This window comes from Hipposideros armiger, unplaced genomic scaffold (genome assembly GCF_001890085.2).
Source record: "Hipposideros armiger isolate ML-2016 unplaced genomic scaffold, ASM189008v1 scaffold_64, whole genome shotgun sequence".
NCBI classification, from domain to species: Eukaryota; Metazoa; Chordata; class Mammalia; order Chiroptera; family Hipposideridae; genus Hipposideros; species Hipposideros armiger.
Genome location: NW_017731414.1, coordinates 4,601,487 through 4,622,465, shown reverse-complemented (window position 1 = coordinate 4,622,465; position 20,979 = coordinate 4,601,487).

Below are 20,979 nucleotides of genomic sequence, written 5' to 3'. Positions count from 1 at the left end.
GCGCGCGCGCGCGCGTGCGAGCATGAGCACATCATGCCGAGCACACCCTCTGTCTGCTAGTGGGCCCCATTTGCAAGGTCACTGTCCTTCCCCCTTGCAGCACACCCTTCTGAAGCTTTCAGAGCACACAAACCATGTGAGGGTTTCTGGGCTGCGTTCAGCCAGCGCGCTGTCTCACTCCCCAGCCCACCCCCACATCTGTCGGGTACCCACAAGGCTCCCATTATGCCTGTGGCTCTTACAGCCACTCCTCCCAGAATATTATTGCTGGAAGGGCCTGGCCCAGCCCTGGTGTTTCAGATGCTGAGGCTGAAAGGGACGCAGCTGTCCAAGGTCACACAGCTACTGCGTGGCAGAGCTGGAGCCGGGGCCGGGGCCTGTCCATACCCACACAGGGCCTGTTTTGGTGCCCTTCAGGCAGGATTTGTGAACTATCTGTCCCACATTTTAAAAATGGGGTTGGGGTTAGTGCCCAAGAGGAACGTTGTGGGGTTCCTACCCCAGCAAGCCCTGTCCATTTCACTGGGAGTGGGGATCAATACGGGAGAAGCTGTGTGTACAGACCCAACTTAGTGGGCATCCTTTTTCCTTCTTTATCCTGTTGATGTTTTTATGTCCTGTACAGAGTCCTGCCCAGTTGACCAGCCCTAATATAGCCTGAGCCACGAGGGCCTCTGATCCACTTCTCCAGTGCTCTTTCCTTAAACCCCAGTCGTCTCACTTAGAGCACCAGGACACTGTGTGCCCCAGGGCCTCCTGTCTCCAGGAGATGTCAAGATGACCCTGTGCTCCCTCCAAGCTCCTTTCCTCCTCGTCTGGCTGCTCCTCGCCCACCCCTCTTCTGTGCCCTGGCACCTACCTCTTAGGGCTCTCTGGCTTAGTATCATCCCCCCACTTGTATCTCTAAGGCTCCGTCCTCAGACCTACCCATGGCCCTGAGCGAGGACAACTCCATCCACATTGAAGTCCCAGCTGTATTTCCTGTTCGTCTGTGCTGACGTTGGTGCTGGCACCTCCAGTTCCCCACACATGCCCTCCTGTGAGACGCGTGGAATGTGAGAGGAGTCGCTATACTTCCGCTCAGTGTGTTTGATGACTTGACAGTTTCTCATGAAAGACGTACTTCTTTGGCTTAACTGCAAACGCCCCTGGGCGTGGTCACACATGAAGCCATTGCCAGTATTGGTGCCTTGGCTAGAAAGGGCTTTGTCAGTGAAAGGAGAGGGCGTGTAAGTTTCAGCTCAGGTCCAGCAACAAGGAAGTGAGCAAGGTGTTTGGGGAATCTGTAGCAAGTCCAGCTTGCCCAGTGCAGGGGTTGGCAAACTTTTTCTCTAAAGCACTGGGTAGTAAATAGTCTACAGATAATAAAAGTCTATCTTTAATAGTCTTCGTGGACCATCCGGTCTCTACTGTAGCTGCAGGCGTAGGTAATATTATGGGCTGAATTGTGCCCCCAAATCTATATATTGAAGTCCTAACCCTCAGGACCTCAGAATGTGACTATTTGGAGATGGTACCTTTAAAGAGGTGATTAAGGTAAAATGAAGTCACTAGGTCGGGCCCTACTCCAACATGATAGGGACCCTTGTAAGAAGAGGAAATTAGGACACAGACACACATGTGAGGATACAGGGAGACGATGGCCATTCACAAACCAAGGAAAGACACCTCAGGAGAAATCAAACCTGCTGACGCCTTGATCTTGGATTTCCAGCCTCCAGAACTGTGAGGAAATAAATGTCTGTTGTTTAAGCTGCTCAGTCTGTGATGCTTTGATATGGCAGCCCCAACAAAATGATATAGGCAGCGTGTAAACAAATGAGTGTGGATGTGTGCCAATAAAACTTTATTTATAAACATCGAAATTTGAATTTTGTATTATTTTCAAGTGCCACAAATATTTTTTATTTTTTTTATCCCCCCTCATCATTAAAAAATGTGAGAACCATTCTTAGCTTGTAGATTGGTCAAAAATAGATGGCGAGACACATTGGCCTGTGGGCAGTGGTCTGCCGACCCCTGGCTTGGGCACCGGATGTGACAGGGGTAAGGTGGCGCTGAGGCTGGGAGGGTAAGCTAGGTTCATGTTGGGCAGGCCATTCATAGTGAAAGAGGGAGACAAGGAACATTTTACAGCCAGGGAGTCACGTGACTCAAATTGGCTTTTCAGGGCAAAGATCATTGTCCTTGATCTTTAGGAGCTCACTAACTCTGCTTTCCTGCTGAGGCCAGAGAGCTACTGATGCGGCTGAAATTGGGGTTGCGTTCTTTAGATTTCTCTATCGTCTCTTCCCTGACAGAATATTTAGCAATCACACAGTGAGACTCTTGTCTCCAGGAATTGCTGCCCATCTTTCTCAAGCTGTCTTCTTTAGCATCTCTGATCATAGGACAGTAGCCACCTTTGCTCTAAATGCCTGGAAATTAGCCTCCCAAAAGCTTTTACACGCATCCTCCGGCACCGCTGTTCTCGCTCTGGGCTGCCCTGAACTCTAAGACTCCCTTCTAAGCTCCTGTTCCTTCTGTCCATGGTTTCTGTCATTTCCCAGTGCTCATCATTTCTTGCTGGTGGATCAGAATTAGGCCTGAGAGGTCTGCCGTTACCTTCTAAACCTTCTGGGGATGAAATTGTGAACAAGGTGAATCAAGGGGTTACGAAACGCTCTGCTGTGAGCAGAGTGAGGTTTGTGTGTGTTTGAATCATTGCTAATGTATCTTGATCCTGTGCTGGGTTTGTGATCTGTGTTTGGGAAGCATCATTTGTTCTAATATCTCAAAGCTATGGAAGAAGGGAGCTGGACCCGGGGCCCAGGGACACTCCCTGTGCTCCACGCCTGGCCCGTGGTACCATTTGGCGGTGATCTGGTCCTGAAAAGTAGGTTTGGGGGGAACAGGGACAGGGGTGACCCTCCCCACGTCTTAGAGGGAAGGAAGTCTGGCTCAGGGAGGAGGCAGCCCGCCCAAGGCGATGTAGCCACTCCCAGTAAAGTCAGGAAGCAGTGCAATCTGTCTGTTGTATGTTCCGCATTCGCCAACATGCCTAGAACCTCTGCAGGGCCCACAGGATTCCAGGTTCCAGAGGAAGTTCAGACTCCATCTCTTATCAGCAGGTCTCTGCCACCCCCCACCTCCCTTCCCCCATCTCCTCTAACCCCCTTTACTGACCCTTGCAAATGCTTGGAATGCCTCTCCTCTTCCTCCGGTCTTTCTAGATTGAATCAGTATTTGAGGCGCAGCACAAGCCCTGGCTCCTCCTTGAAGCCCCTCCTATCCACCTGTCTCCCCTTCTTCTGACTCCACTGCTCCTGTTGTCCGGAACCCTTGCTGGCACTAACGCCACATTGTTGCATGAGGCCTAGTGTAGACACTCAGTATTTCATGAGTTCCCTTGTTTCCACCAAAAGATCACAAGGGCAAAGGTTGAGTCTTATAGGTCTTTGTGTGCCCATCACATTTAGCATAGACCTAGAATGTGGGGGCTGCTCCGTGAGTTTCCTGCAGATAGCCGGGAAAGAAGGAGTGAAGGAGGGAGGAAAAGAGGGAGGCAGGGAGAGATGGAAGGAAGAAAGGAAAGAGAGAAGGAGGGAGGGAGGAAAGGGGAGAAGGAAAATGCTCAATGCTAAATACCTTCATCTCTTTAGACAGGCAAAAGTGCTCTTTAGGAAAGGATGTAAGTGGGGAATTGGGGTTGGGGTGTGGGGTGAGCAGTCAGGAGGGATTTTGGCTCTAGAGAGCACAGAAGGCCCAGCTCCATTCTGGCAGGGATAGCATCTGAAGGAGTGTGTTGGGGGAAGGGAGGGCAGGAAGTTCCCTTTTCTCCAATCACTGCCTCTATTGTATTTCTCTGGGTGGTGAGTAGAGCTGGGCTGGGATGCAGGGAGTGGTGGTAGGGGGTGGGTGTTGATGCCTTTGGTGACAGGAGATAAATGAATCCACCCTAAAGAGCATCTCCTTTTCTAGAAATGTAGCAGTTCAGCTCTTGACTTCACTGCCTTGGGGTTTTAATTAAATGTCAAATATAATTTAGGACTGGAGTGTTGATGGGTGTATGAACATGGGGTCCAAAGCCTCATTTTTTGTGGGTCTCCTCGGTGCGTACCTAATTTGGAGAGTTAATTGGTCACTCTTTATTTGAATGCCACAGGAGAAAACATTTGCTTTCCTCTCTCCCCTTGTCCTTGGGTTTAAAATAGTAGCTGGAAGAGTAAAACAAAACAAAAGAGTAAACCTTGCCTGTATGTGATAGAGTGAGAAAGAACCAGATTGGGATCTGAGTAATTTGAGACCTACGGAAATATGTATATCTGATGAACAGTTTTTCTTTCCCAAGTCAGGCTTGGGGGCATAGCTATGAACCATTTTCTCTGCTCAGAGCTTGGTGGCCGGGGGCCTTGGTAAAGCTGTCCCACCAACTTCCCTGCCCGTTTTATGGGAGGAAAAAGGAGGGAGCCCGGACACCTCTCCCAGTCGCCAACTGCAGTCAGTCGGTCCCCAGGATTACTGCAGAAAGGAACACTCAGTTCTACACTTTCCTTGTGCAGATGAGGATGCTGAGGTCTGGAGAGGGAAGTGACACGCTCATAAACCTTGGTGGCAGAGCTAGAAACACAAGCACACCAATCACATTTCCGAATCGCTTTCGCTGTTGATTGAAACAGTATGTGGCACATGAAAATAGTTGGCAGTAACTTCGTTTCAATTCACTTCAACAAGTATTAAGCGGCAACTGTATTAGTGGTTGCAGATGATACAAAGTCGTACTGGACATGACTCGGAGATTATCTGTGCCTTTAAAGGGACGATGGCCTTCCTTTACATGACCCATGCAGTTATTTTCTGAAACACAAAGATGATCCTCTCCCTTCCTCGTTTGAAGTTCTGTAAAGCTCTCCTTTGACCTCCTTTGCACGGCAAGGTGGGCCTTTTATATTCCATTCTAACCCCCCCCCCCGCCCCCCGCAGCCGAGTTCCCTCCAGTCTCTAATGCACAGCCCATCCTGCAGTCCCCAGGTACGATTTATAGCACAAAGGTCCCTCTCTCTGAATTCCCCCACTAGGGCTGCTTAGGATGGTGTTGGGCTGCACGTAGAGGATGCTGGAGTACACGGGGCTGACGTCTATGGACCTTACATTTCTCACACGACAAGAAGACAGACAGTTGCAGACATTGTTCAGTGATGCTGTCGGAATTCCAAGTTCCTTCTCCATTTCTGCTCTGCCATCCTTAGCTTATTGGCGTTTTGTCCTCTTGCTCAGCATGGATGGTTGCAGGGTGGCTGTCGTGGCTGTAGGCATCACATTTACAGTCAGGGCGAGAGGAAAGGAAGGGACAGCCACAAACCCATCTGTTCTCTTGGTCAGGAAAGCAAATGCTGCCCCCAGAACACTCCCCAGCAGATTTCCTTTCCCTTCTCACTGGCCAGCACCAGGCTACATGACCATTGCTCTGTACAATAGAGGCTGGAGAACCAGAACCTGGTGAGGATTTCATGGCTGGCATATAGAATGGGTTAATTACCTCAGTTCCCTCAGCCCTTCAGTGGGGTTCATTTTGAGGTGTGCCACACACTATTACCCAGAGCTTCCCCATGGACTGAGCCTCAGACACCCACTGAGGTTGCTTTTTAAAAACACTCGTCTCCTGGATCACCTCCCTTCACTCTGCTGGTGTTCCCCTTCACTGCCCAAGCTGGCCACGTGTGCTCTGGTCCTTGGCTCAGGGTCTGCTTCCAGGGTGATCCAAATTAGGATGCTGTCATAATCATCTCTGTATTTCCATAGGATGGTGCAGGGCTTGCTTTAGGGCAGATGCCGGAAGTTCTGTGCCATGAACAGCTGGGTAGCTGGGGAGGAAAGGTATATACACAAAATTATGCATAGTTAAAGAATGAGGCAAAATGCCTCATGCACTGTGGTGGTAGAGACAGTCACTGCTCTCCAAATTTCCATGTGCTTCTCTGTATTACCCATCCTCCTGGTAGTTAGGTGGGAGCCACGTGACGAGGCTTGGCCAATGGCTGGGCAGGGAAGTAACATGTGGCATCCTGTGCAGCCCTCTAACCCTCTTTGTTGCCACAATTACCTGGAATCCATGTGTTGATACAGCAGGCAGGGTGACATTAGGCAAGCAGCTCTGAGCTCCTGCACAGAAGAAATAAACCATGTTAAGCCATGGAGGCTTTGTTTTCTGTTATCACAGAGTAATCTAACCTAGCCTGCGCCAGCATTCACCAACACTTACTTTTGAACTCCTGCTATTGGGTTCTAGGTGCTGGAGAGAGAGGTAAGGGGAGAGGCCAAATCCCTGCCCTCGTGAGCTTCTCGTCTTGTCACTCATGCCAGGCGCTGGGCAGGTCTGACAGTGTTTTGCCAGCTCATGTTTTCTCTTCCAGGTGGGACTGGCTCCATCCTGGCTCCCTATCTCTCTTCTCCACAACCTCACTCCTGGCATCTTGGTGAAGTTAGGCAGACTATACATTCGTGGCCCTATTGAGGATGGAAGGCACTAATGTCCAATGTTTTTCAAAAAGTTTTGACTGCAACGCACAGTGAGAAATATATTTTACATACATCAGTATGCAACACATATATATGTGTATGTGCATGGGGATGCCAGGCCCAATACTTACCACTGGCAATATAGTCTGATATTTTGTATTCTATCCAATTTTGTTAAAGAATATGCATAGTGACCCACTGAATCGGTTTCCATGACCCTCTTAAGAACCATAACCCATAGTTTGAAAAAAAATCAGCCTGCACAACAGAGACTTCAGTGAGCTAGCAAATGGTGGTAAACACTGTGGGCTACGGATGGTTTGGGAGGGCTCCCTGTAGGAAATGGCCCTTGACCAGGGTCCTGGGGGGGTCAGGAAAGGAAAGGCATTCTGGGAGAGAAGACGGAACAAGGCCGTAGAGGATAAGCCTAGATGTTTGGTGAATGGTGGTTGCCCAACTGTGGTGCAATAGGCAGAGGGGAGTTATGGGGAATATGGAAACAGGCAGAGGTGATATTCAAAATGACTAGTACCTGGAATAGCTCTGACACCTGGAAGAACATGGATTTTCACCAATCAGAACAGGCACCAGCTGCAATCTCCCACCCACCCCTTGAGCAAATAGTACTAGGGCAGGCGGTTCTCAACCTGTGGGTCATGACCCCTTTGGGGGTCGAACGACCCTTTCACAGGGGTCGCCTAAGACCATCGGAAAACAAAAAGATACTTACATTACGATTCATAACAGTAGCAAAATTACAGTTACAGAGTAGCAACGAAAATAATTTTATGGTTGGGGGGTCACCACAACATGAGGAACTGTATTAAGAGGTCGCGGCATTAGGAAGGTTGAGAACCGCTGTACTAGAGTAAGCCTGACGTCTTTCTGGAAGCAGGATTGACAAGGGAAAGGGTTAGTTGTGAACAGGGGTGGGGATGGGGGTGGAGCTGGGAACGGCAGGGTTGGGTACCAGAAGCCCCAGTGGGATGGCTAACCATCTCTGCATAGTGCTTCTCTTCAAAGAGCAGTCTTTTTTTTTAGTTTTTTTTTTTAAATTGGGGAATCGGGGGAAGGGGAACAGACAAGTTGCTGTCCTTTTGTTCTTCAGTCTAGTTGTGGAGGACATTGCTTCACTGACCCAAGTTGACACCATCATTGCGCTCTTCCTGGGTGAGGCAGATCAGTCGCCGGCTTCTGGACAACTGCTCATGGTGGCTGCAGGCCACTCATGCTGGCTGTTGGCTATACACGGTAGCCCATGGCAGCCCACTGCAGCAGGGGCTGCAGCCTATGCCATCGCCGGTCACTCACCGCAGCCCAGCTCCAGGTTGAGCTGTTGTTCAGCATCTTAGCTGTGGAGGGCAGTGTCACTGGCCCTCATATGTGGGATCCGAACCAGAGCCCTCTGGCGTCCCAAGCCAGCTCTTAACCAATGCGCCACTCGGCCGGCCCCAAAGAGCAGTCTTATCGTGTTAGCATGACATTCCAAACTCCTCAAGATTCTGAACATCTCGTTCCCAGGTGATGATCCTGTCTGGCTGAAGCCTGGGAGAGATGCAGGACTCAGCGAAGGTCAGGAGCAGGTCACAGGTAGGAACCCCCATGCATGCTGGGGCAGACAGGCAGCCTATCGAGTTGTCTGGACCGTGTTGTTAGACTGAGGGCTGAGAGAAGAGGCATCGGGGAGCTGGCTGTAGAGCCAGACAACAAAGTTCCTTTACCATGAGTTTCAGGATTTAATAAAGGAAATATAACAACGTGTGCCCCACTGACCTCAGAATTATACTGTGAGCATATGATGAGGAGCAGTTAGAAATCACCTTGAAATGAATAAGTGTTTTATGATCATAAGCACCACTTTGGGGTGGTAGAGAAATCATTTTCCTCCCAACTTGCCTGAGAAGGAGAAATTTTTGTTTAAATAACACAAATGTAATAGAACTGTCCAAAGTACATGATTTTGGCAATGAAATTTGTGGGACCTAACCCGTGATTCTCTTAGTTTTATAACACTGTAAAAATAATACATTTTTCATCAAGATAGAAATAAAAACAATAATAAAAATCTAACATTTATTGTGTGCTGATTATGTGCCAGCAACTATACAGGTACTTCGCATCTCGTTTAATTCTCACAACCAACCTGAGTGGTGCATGCTATTATCATCCTCATTTTGCAAAGAAAAACAATGAGAAAGTTGGTATAACTCAACTGATGATAACCCGACGATTGTTCTACTTCATGAAGAGAGCTAAGAAATCAGCGCCCTTCACCTGCAAATGTGTCAGTTGTGCTGTACCCGAGTCTACAAAGGCCAGGCATTAAGGGATTGGTCACCCCCCTCTGCCCATCCCCAAGTTGTGTAGGGTCTGTGTCTTCCCCACAAACAGCCATTTTCTGTTCCTTTTGCCCACTCTGTTTCCCTTGATTTCTCTCTGCAAAGCTTCTTAACTTCCCAAGAGCTTGGGTAGGAGTGTGGTGTATGGAGCTACTGCTCCAGGAGCAAAATAGTCCTGTCACTTTCTCTGATGTCTGGTCAATCCTCCTGTTAATCCAGGGCATGGTGGAGAATGGGGAGGGGCTGGGAGGACATGTGGAAGCTGCATCACTTCTGTCTGCCAAAAAAATATCCAACAATACCCAAGGGAGGCTTCTGGGGTTTTCAAGGTCCCCCTTGAGATTCTATCAATTCCAGGGTCCTCTCTACTTTCATCTGCTTTTCCAGGTCCTCCCCCTCGAAGATCAACCTCCAGTCACACCTTCTCCACGAACCCCGTCTCTGTCTCTTACACCCAGGTGCATCTTTCTTTCTTGGCACCATGTTTGTCGACATTTGGCCACATGGGGTCCTTGATGTGAAAGACACGTTGAATTGATGTTGTCAGTGGAGACCCATAGCTGGGACATTCCCGTAGGTAGCTTCCAGGACTTCTCCCATTGGGACACTCTCATGTGTTCACAAACCCATTTAGCCTTACTTACGTCTGCCCTTGATGGACATCTATGAGCAAAGATGGTGTAATGAGCTCGGCCCCCTTCATCCACCACGTTCTCTTTGTGTGCCGTTGGGCAAATCACTCCATTTTCTCAACCCCTAAATGGGGGATAATGATACCTGAAAACGTTGCTGCGAAAAATTAGATGTAATTTATGTAAAGCACTTGCACAGTGCCCGGCTTTACTAAATGGCCCTGAGGTAGTGGAATAAAGCGGGAGTCAGGAGAACAGAGTCCTCATCCTGGCTCTGTGACTGCTCGGCTGAACTTGAATCAGTTCCTTCTCTCTTCGGAGCCTCGGTTTCCTCATTTGTGGAACTATCAGGTCTGAGTGGTAGCTGAGGTTTCTCTTGGTTCCGATATTGTCTCTGAACCAGTCCCCAGACCTCGCAAGTCCTGGATGAGCCAGCCCAGTAGGACTCAGCTGGCTGCCAAGAGCTGCATTTCGAAGGTGCTTGCCTTTCCAGGGGTCCTGGTTGGTTTTTCATTGGTGATTAGGGAAGAGTGGGCCCTTGGCTGTGTGGTTACTGGATGAAGAGGAAGGAAAGAAAGAGGGAGGGCGCCCGGGAGGAGGACAGAGTGAACTTGGAGTTGGAGCTCTGTTGTCAGCCCAGAAGTGACAGATGAAGAAGGGGGGGGGGTGCTCTGACATGCTGCTCTTCTCAAGTTTAATTACTATAATTCTGAGAAGACCGGAGTCTAAGCCCTAGAATTCTTCTGCAGAAAACTGTGTCTTTGCAGCGGCCACCGACAAGGACGTTAGCCAACTGGCAGTCAATGCTCCATCAACTCCCCACGCAAGGAGGGCCAGGCTGACAGATGGAGGTGCGTATGAAGCATGGGTCTGAGCCCACTGAGCACCTTCCCGTGTGCCTGGCTCTTCTCTCCCTGAGATCACAGGCCGACTCAGCCACAGTCACAATCACAGAGATGTGAAGACGTCTGTTACCTCTGGGGAAGAGGCGGAATGGTAGGGAGAGAGGACAGGGCAATTCTGAATGTGGCAAAAAGAAGAAAAGAGGGGGAAGAATTAGGGACGTTGACATAGAATGCCTGTGCTAGATGGCCTGTCCATGTTAGAGGGTTGAGGGATCCTCTGAATGGTCTGGGGGGGAGGGTGCCTTAGGTGTGTCTGTGCATGCATCCATGTGCGTGTAAATGTAAGTATGTATGCATGTGCACTCATGCATGAGTGTATACGAGTGTGCATATGTACATGGGTGTGATCATGATGGTGAGCGAGAGGGGAAGAAACAGTTAGCAGGGCCTGGCTTGGAGTGGAGGAGCCTGGCTTCCACATAAGGATCTTAACTCATTCATCAGCCCCAGATAGCCTGGGACCTTTCTTAATTCTGGAAATGCTTATTCAGGAATTGCAATGTTGATTCTTGGCAAAATTCCAAAACAGATGAATGAAGCTGAGGATTTGTGAGTTCTTAGAAAAGAAAGGCGATTGCTAGAAGCCAGCATGAGTTCACTTAGAACAAAGCCCATCAACCCACCTTCTGTTCGCCTTTTGACAGCTATGAGACTGATGGTGTGGCTGCGTGCTTCTGCTCGGCTGGGGGCATGTATGGGTGGGTGAGGAGTTGTCCTCCGCTCGTGTGCACATGGGATTTAGGTGTTGTGGGGTAGTCTTGTGGCCTGTCCCTCTCTTCTGTCTGTATTTTTATCCTGGATGTGTACAGGAGCAGAGGGGTCCCCACAGAGACTGAGAATGGACCCCCATGCCCACAGTGATGTATTGGTGGCTGCAGCCGAGGCTAGCAGGCGGGAAAGAACAGTGTGGTTCCATGGGTGGGAACTCACTAGTGGAGAAGGGATACCAGGCCTCCACGACCCTCAATGCAAAGTGGAGGGTGGGGGCCGGCTCTGGAGCCCACAGTGGACCAGCGTTAATGTAGAACTCTGCTGGGCCTGGGGAAAAGCTGCACACTTCCAATTACTGGTACACAATGTGGGTCCTGGGCAGGTTGTGTGCTCCTTCCCGCCTCAGAGAGTCATCATGGTCCAGCAAAAAAGTCAGAGGTTATGGCCAGGTTCGTGAGCAGAGCTGGCCTTTGAGTTCCACTTTCTTCGCAGATGACAGCCAGGCAGCCTCAAGAAGGGCTGACTTATAGACAAGTGTACACAACACTGGGTATTCTTGGAAATATTTGGGAATCAGATCCTTGGTTAAGTGGGTGGGGACTCGTAGCCATTGTAATTTGGGTATGAAAGGAAATGGGACCGCTTTTTATACTTAGAGGGTGTTGAGACCTAGATGCCTGGGTTGGTCAGTCCTTGAGCTGTCGGGGGAAGCACTCATGGCAGCCTTGTGAATAGTGAAAACAACAATAACAGCAAAAATGAAGCCCAGTAGATAGTGCACCCGGGTGAGCTTCTGAATAATTATCCTGAAAGCATATTGCTTAAATCTCAAATTTCCATCTAGAAAGGAGGATGGGGGTCCTCGTGTTATGCCTTAGAATTCGGTCCTAAATCCTGCTCAGTTTAACGATTTCATCTATGACGTGGGTGAAGACACAGAGGGCAGGATTATTAAATTTTTAGATGACAGTTAGAAGGGATAATTAAGGTCCAGAGAGATAGCTGAGGGTTTGAAAACATCCTGATAAGCTGAAATGATGCCTGAAACAAACAAGATGAAATTTAACAGAAGCAAATATTGAGTCCTATATTTAGGTAATAAAAATGAATTATGTAGGTACAGTACCGGAAGCATGACTTGCGAGAGTTTCCAATGACAATCCTATGGCCCCGACACTTTGAGCAGCAGACTGCCTGATGGGGGCAGCAGAGAGCAGCTGCTTTACAGCATTCAACAGGGGGAGTGGACGTCGCAGGTGAGGGGCGCTGTCCAGGGCGGCAAGAAGAATGGAGGTAGAACGGGACAGGAGTGATCAGGCAGGCTCGACGCAGGCAGGTGAGGACTGGTTTGTGGCACCCAGGCTCCAGGTATGTGGGTTGTCTGAATCCAAGTGAGGCTGGGCTCTTTATGCCTCGGGCTACTTCTGTCCCAGGCCTACCTGCTCTGTCAGTCCTCTTCTCAGCTGGGGTCCGCCCAGCCTCTGAGGTGCTTTTTAACGGCCACTAACTCAGTGGGGGCAAAGATTGGAAATGTCACACTTATAGAGATGGAAAACAGATTAGTGATAGTCTGGGTGGGTGAAAGAAAGAGGGAGGGGAGGGGTGTTCGAGGGGAAAGAGTACAATGAGGGGACCTTTGTGGGGGTGGAACAGTTCTACATCTTGATTGCAGTTAGCAGTTGCACCTGTGAGAAAATGGCACAGAACTGTATACATGCATGGTACCTTGTCCGCTCCCTGGTTTTGATATGGTAGTCTAGTTGTGTAAATTGGAACCATTTGGGGAAACTGCATGAAAGGTCTAAGAGACTAATCCCTATAATTTTGTACAACTTCCTGTGAATCTGTAATTATTTCTTTTCTCTTGTTTAAAAAATTTATTTCTTTTAAGATTTTAATAAAAAATATAGCTAACATACAATATTATATTTGTTTCACTGTAACACTATAGTTATTCAGCATTTATATATTAAAGAAGGGATCACCATGATAAGTCTAGCAACCATACCATGTTGTCACAATATTATTGACTATCTTCCTTAGGCTGTATATTACATACCCATGACTTATTTGTTTTATACCTGGAAGTTTGAACCTCTTATTCCCTTTCAACTTTCTCCCCCTTTTCTAATTTTTCAATTACACTTGACATTCAATATTATTTTATATTAATTTGAGGTGTACAGTACAGTGGTTAGATGTTTATATAATTTACAAAGTGAACCCCCTGATTATATCCCTTATGCTATCCCCTACATCAGCTGTTCTCAACCTTCCTAATGCCGCGACCCCTTAATACAGTTCCTCATGTTGTGGTGACCCCCAAACATAAAATTATTTTCGTTGCTACTCTATAACTGTAATTTTGCTACTGTTATGAATCGTAATGTAAATATCTTTATTTTCCGATGGTCTTAGGCGACCCCTGTGAAAGGGTTGTTCAACCCCCAAAGGGGTCACGACCCACAGGTTGAGAACCGCTGCGCTACATCCCCATGACTACTTCGTAACAACCAATTTGTACTTCTCAATCCCTTCCCCTTTTTTCATCCACATCCCCATCCCCCTCCCATATGGCAACTATCAAAATGTCCTCTGTATCTATGAATTTCTTTCTGTTTTGTTTGTTTGTTTTGGTATTTAGATTCCACATAGAAGCAAAATCACATTGCATCTGTCTTTCTCTGTCTGACATACTCCACTCAGCACAGTACCTTCCACTCAGCACAGTACCTTCCAGGTCCATCCATGCCACCACAGATGGCAAGAACCCATTCTCTTCCATGGGCAAGAAATATTCCATTGTGTATGTGTACCACCTCCTCTTTATCTGTTCATGCATCGTAGGACACCCAGGCTGCCTCCACATCTTGGCCATTGTAAACAATGCTGCAATGAACATATGGATGCACACGTCTCCTCAAAGCAGCATTTTGGGTTTCTTCAGATAAATACCCTGAAGTGGGATTGCTGGGTCCTTCTTTGTCTCTTGTTATAGCCTTTGTTTTAAAGTCTATTTTGTCTGGTGTAAGTATTGCTACCACACCTTTTTTTGTTTGTTTGGTTTTTTATTCGCATTTTTATGAAGTGTCTTTTTCCGTCCCTTTACTTTCTGTCTGTGTGTGTGTCTTTCAATCTGAAATCAGTCTCTTGTAGGCAGCATATGTAAGGGTTTTGTTTTCCTATCCATTTAGCCCTCCTGTGTCTTTTGATTAAATCATTTAATCTACATTAAAAGTAATTGTTGATAGATATGTAGTGATTGCCATTGTATTATTTATCATTTTGATTTTTTTTTTCTGTTTTAAAGAAGTCCGTCTAACATTTCTTATAATACTGGCTTGGTGGTGATGAACTCCTTTAGCTTTTTCTTGTCTGGAAAGCTCTTTATCTGTCCTTTGATTCTAAATGATAGCTTTGCTGGGTAGAATAATAAATCTTGGTTGTAGGTCCTTGGTTTTCATCACTTTGAATATTTCGTGCCAATCCCCTCTGGCCTGCAAAATTTCTGTTGAAAAATCAGCTGACAATCTTATGGGAGCTCTCTTATAAGTTACTAGCTGCCTTTCTCTTGCTGCTTTCAGGATTCTCTCTTTGTCTTTAACCTTTGCCATTCTAATTATAATGTGTCTTGGTGTTGGTCTGTTTGGGTTTATCTTGTTTGGGTCTCTCTGCGCTTTCTGGACTTGTATGTCTATTTCCTTCGCCAGGTTAGGAAAGTTTTCAGTCATTATTTCTTCAGATAGGTTCTCAATTCCTTGTTTTCTCTCTTCTTCTGGTACCCCTATAATGCAAATGTTGTTATACTTGATGTTGTCCCAGAGGTCTCTTAAACTATCCTCATTTTTTTGGATTCTTTTTTCTTTGTGCTGTTCTGATTGGGTGTTTCCTGTTACCTTGTCTTCCAAATCACTGATTCGATCCTCTGCTTCATCTACTCTGCTGGTGATCCCTTCTAGTGCATTCTTCATTTCAGTTATTCTTCACTTCTGACTGGTTCTTTTTTATGATTTCTATGTCTTTTTTTATGCTTGCCATCTCTCTGTTGAAGTTCTCACTAAATTCCTTGAGCATCCTTATAACCAGTTTTGAACTCTGTCTCTGGCAAGTTGCTTGCCTCCATTTCTCTTAGTTATTTTTCTGGATTTTTCTCCTGTTCTTTTATTTCAGATTCATTTCCTCATTTTGGCTGCCTCTCTGTGTTTTTTCTATGTATTGGGTAGAGCTGCTACATTTCCCAGTCTTGGCTGGGTGTCCTTATGTAGTAGGTGTCCTGTGGGGCCCTGACATAGTTTCCCTGGTCACCTGCACCAGGTGCTCCAAGAGTGTCCCTTGTGTGGGTTTTGTGTGCCTTCCTGTTATATTTGAGCCTTGATTGTTATTGGCATGTCAGTGGGTGGGATTGACCCTCATGCTGACAGGCTGTGAGGTTTGGCCACATCCACAGCTTATAGGCTGAGGTGCAAGGGGCTTACCAGACTGAGTGGAATTTATCCTAGTGAGCTCTGGTGCCTGTTAATACCTCCCTTTGTGTGTGCCACTTTTGGGGCTAATTGCGCAGTTCTCTGCTGTGGTCTGAAGTCAACCTCCAAGTATGTTGGTTCTGGGGCCTCTTGGGAGAGACTCTGGTGCAGGCCCAGGTCACCCACTGCCTGTGACAGGTGGGGGGCTACCTGGTAGGAACTAAAAGCTCCATGGTTGTTTGCTGCCTGTGCTAAAAGTTGGAGGCATGTGGGAGAGACCACACTGTGAACCAAGGAGATCTGCCACCAGTACCGGCCTGGGGTAGCTCTGGAAAAAGCCAGGACACTCTGAGACCTCCTGCCACCTGTCATCCCCCTTAAGGTTCAGCTGCTGATAGAGCCTTGTGTGGTATGCAAGTTGGGTGAGGTAGGGTCTTAGGGAGTCACTAGAGTGGAAGAGTGGTGGTCACCAGGTTAATGTAAATTCTGGTTTGGTGCCAGTGCTGAGCCTGGAGCTATACAGCAAAAGTCTCAGAGCACACTGAGGCCAGTTGCTGCCTGCCTGGGGTCCACAGGCTCCAATAGTTTTCCAAGAAAGGGTGCTATGGGGGTGGGACTGGCTGCTCATGAGAAAGTGCCTTGGGCAGTGTGTGAATTGGGTGGTGGGGGGGAGTTCCAGGTGAGTCTGCAGGATGGAGCAGTGGAGCTTACCAGAGCAACCAGATTCAGATATGGCCGTGTGGAGGCAGGCTAAACCCAGGGAAGATAGCGGATGCCTGCCGGCTCTATGGGAGAAGGATTCCACACAGGGAAAATGCCGACTGTCCTCCAGCCCTCACCTCAAAACCACAAACCCCAGTCTGCCCCCCACTTGCCTCTGACATCCCCTGAGTCACTGTCCCTCCGCCAGAGCCCAAGGTTTGTGCCTCAGAGTGAGTCTATGTGCAGGCCCTCTAAGAGGATGTCTGGGTTTCCTATAGCCTTTAGTCAGTCCCACCTAGATTGTCGGAATTCCCACTGTTTCTCACAGCCAGATATTGTGGAGGTTCCTTTTCCCGACACCAGTACTCTGGGCTGGGGAGCCTGGTGTGGGATGTTGGGGTCCCTCACTCCTCTGAGGGGAACCTCTGCGGCCTCCTGATTCTCAGCCACCACACAGAGGTTTGGGACCCATTCTGTGTCTCCATCTCTCCTACCAGTCTCAATGTGGCTTCTTCTTTATATCCTTACTTATAAAACTTCTGTTCAACTAGACTTCAGAGGGTTCTCCAGGTTGGTTGTTCTACAATTTAGTTGTAATTTGAATGTGTTCATGGAAGGACGCATGCACAGTGTTTATCTACTCTGCCATCTTGAATCTCTTAGCTTCTGTCCTGTAATTATTATTATTTCTTAAGTTTAAGAAAACAAAACAAAACAAAGTTAAGCCAGACCCAGGGGTGGGGGGTAGAGGGGTACATCTCCATCCATTTCTGGAGAAAACTAGCTGTGAGGGCAGCCTGTTAGACCTGCCATGCTTCTGCTCCCCTGAAGCCCCTTTCTTTTGTATCCTCAGTGTGCCAAGTAGCTGGCGTCACCCGGCTGTAGATTTTGATCTATGCTGGCAGCAAACACCCAGGCAGGACTCTGTCCAGGGAGGGGAAGGACTTGAAGAGATTAAGGATATCACTATGAGACAAAGGAGGGACAACAAGGCTCCGGACCCGAGTGAGGAGAGGGTGGGAGGCTGACCACACCACAGCTACAGACAGACATCTGATGAGGAGGGGCCGAGAAGGACTGTATGTTGCAGATTGGGTTATTTCCATTCCCAGAGTCCGGGGTTATGGACAGCAGCAGGGGCCTGTTTGGATTTGGGGCACCTATGTTCATCAGAGAAGAAAACTGGCAGGGAGGTGTCATCTGTTATGTGCCTTTTGTTTTTGGCCTTTACGAAGCCTATTGGGCTCACAAGTTCTCCTTCTTGAACTGAGCTGGGGAGAGACCATGGTTTGTTAATTTTGCCTATTTCACACCATGTGTTGGAGGATGATCAGGGAGGATAAAAATGCGGTCCACTTATTCCCCAGGACTGTAGAGAAGCAACATCTGGGGTTCAAGGCACCAGACTTCATCATCTGCTGCGGGGTGAGAAGGGTGTGCAATTTGCATTTGGTGTTACCCCCACTCCCCTTTTGAGCTTTGTCTTGTATCTAAAGTTATCTCTGGTCCTTGATATCCGTTAGGCTGATGTTCACAGACCAAATGAGGGTTGCAAACTCAAAAGCATTTAGCGTCCAGATGACAGTGGAGAACTAGGCAGGAGGGCGTGGTAGGGCCTATGGGAGACTGGGCAGTCTGTACCTCAACTGAAATAATTCAGATATAAATTGTTCAAAAGCTCTGAATCTGCCAGAGAAGGCCCATCTGCAGATAGAATTCTGCAATTGCTCTGCAGAACTTGCTCCCTTCCCCCAGCCCTCAGAAGGGACCTGTCCTGGTGCAGTTCCTCAGGATTCCTCCCTCACCAATCCAATGACTCTGAGGAAAGCCCATGGTTGTGAGTCAGGGCCCAGTTCATTAATCCACTCCTTGTATGACTTGGAGCAAATACTTGACTTGTCTCTGCCTTGCTTTACTCATCTGCCAAATGGGTATAACATCCATATCCACCTTATCTAATGAAGCATTGTTCTGAGAGTAAAATGAGATGGTGTATTTTTAAAATTCATACCCTGCTTCAATCCACAACGGATTCGAGGCAGCTTCTAAAAATACCTGCGATATAAAGGGATAAAAATAAATAATATGTGAAATCATTTTGCAGTTGTACTGTAAACACATTTTCCTTATTGTCACTGGGAGCAGTGCAAAAGTGATAATAGATATATTATTTCCCAGACTCATTTTCAATTTAACCTTGGCCTTCAGGGCTTTAACTGAAAAGCAGACAGGCTTGGGAACATCTACTTGGCTTTTGGGCTGGTTTTGCCTGAGGGTGCTTGGCTGAGCGGGGTTGCTGGTGGTGGCCCGTTCTGACCCTTTGGCCTCTTGCTGCTCTGGGTCAAGGTTCTACCGCCAGCTCCATTATCATTAGTGCTAAACCTCCCTGAGCCTCCCCTCTGTGGCTGGCTCAGGCTGGGTGCTCAGACACAGAGAAGAAAATGACTGAGTCCTATCCTACAGGGGCTCACATGGAAGGGATCTGGGCATTGAAAGCCACATACTAGGCAGCTTAGCTTGACTTGAGAAAGTTGACTAGTTCCTTCTTTTTTCAATTCTTTGTCCATAAGATGGACATCATAAACTTCTTTTTCCTCCCTCACAGCAATGCTAGAAGGATAAACCGAGAACTGTGCTCTGATAAGAAAAATTGCTATGCAAATGAGGAAAATCATCATCTCTATTCAGCACTGCCCTAAAGTGATTTCAAAAATAACGAACTATTACGATTTGGGAGCTGACCTGACCAAAAGGGTTTGCCTTAAACATTCCACCCTGGAAATCTTCAGGGATCTGTGCAGGACTGGGAGCCCAGACCCCATAGATGAGCCCTTCCCCTGGAGAAAATAGAATACCTGTGAACTCTGGCGCGTGCATTAAATAGTTAATACATGTCCAGTACTGGGGTGAAAGTTGTTGTGGACTAAATTGTTCCCTGCCCCAGATTCCTACATTGAAGTCCTCACCCCCAGTGCCTCAGAATGTGACTATATTGGGAGAAAAAGTTTTAAAGAGGTGGTTATAATAAATGAGGTCTTTAGGGTGGGTCTGATCCAGTCTTATAATAGTGTTCTTATAAGAAGAGGACATTTGGACACATAGAAACACCAGACATACTCATACAGAGGAAAGACCGTGTGAGACATAGTGACAGAGCAGCTCTCTATAAGCCAAGGAGAGAAGCCTCAAGAGAAACCAAACCTGCTGACACCTTGATCTTGGACTTTCAACCTCCAGAACTGTGTGGACATATTTCTGTTGTTGAAGTCACCCAATCCATGCTGTTTTGTTCTGAGCAGCCTGAGCAGACTGATACAGATTTATACAGGAAAGTATGAATTGTTTACTCCTTTAATCATTTACTACTTATTGAGTGGGGCACTCTGTGGTACAGGAGCTACAAGGATGAGCTAGAAAGATGTGGTTTCTGTTCTCAGGAAACTTATAGTCCAATAGGGATACTGTAGCTGCCTTCAAGATGGGGAGACAAGACCAGCACTCAGAGAAAACACGACAACAGGTAATTATATGTGTATACGTGAAGTTTAAATTGAGTTGGGTTGACTTCAAGTCATGAAGCTCTGCAAAAATAAAAATGAAAGAAAGTCTGTAGGGGAGGCTTTTGCGGCTAGAGGGCTTGAACGACTGGGGGGATGCAGATCTGGGATGCTGTGGACATTTCTGGGGAACTTCTAGGTCTGGCGAGAGGTGCCCTGTCAGTGCTGGCTTACCTGGTAGGTTCCACTCCCTGGGGACTTCTCAGTGCTCTGGGTGACTGGCCAAGACCGGCTTTTCTGCTGCAAGCCACTGCCACATACTTCTCAGGCCGAAAGCCCCTGCTTGCCAGTGGCTGGCCCTTCTGTGGTTATTTACTGCCATTTCTCCAGGCAGATGGGGACTGCTGGCTCTTCATCAAGTTAGCAATTAACAAGTAATTCATTAGGCACCTAATGAACAAATTATTAACCTGGCAAGCCGTGTCCAGCCACTGGCTAGGGGGAGAAATGACAATTATTAAGGTCTTGGAGTGGCAGCTGTGGTTTAGCATTTAAGGCATGGCCTGGGTGACAGAAGACATGGGTTCTGGATTCCTGGGTCAAATTGCTCTACCTGTCTAGGCCTTAGTTTGGCTGCTCATGGGGTTGGAGTGATGAAACCCTATTAGTGGGCAAATTAAATGCCAGAAACAATGTATAGAAATGCAGGGCATTGGGTTGTATAAACTCGAAGGCCCCTTCATTCTCACTTCCTATGATTCTACCTCCCTAGGCCAATCTAAGGTATTTTGGGGCCGCCCCCAGAACCCTGTAATCAGTCAGCTCACTCATAACTTAGCATGTGCTTAGAGCCTTAATATACACAAGGAATTAGGCATGGTAGAGGGATGTGTGTCAGTGTGTACCTGCTCTCATGGTGCTTGCAATTTGGTTGTGGATATCAGACATTCATACACAGCAAACTAGAGTACAAAGCAATTTGTGAGAGGGCCGAGAGCTATAGAATTTCAGAGGAGAAAGATAACTGTAAGCTGGGGTGAGGGAGGCCTTGCAGGAGGGCAGGGCCTTGAAGCATGACTTCATTGTGTTTTTCTGATTATAAATATAACATGTGCTTATCCTCCCCAAATCTTCAAATAGAGAAAATTGGAAAGGAGATAATCTGTAATCTCATCATCCAGAGATAACTGTTTTGACATTTTTGTGTGTGTCTGGGAGGATTTTTGACAGGC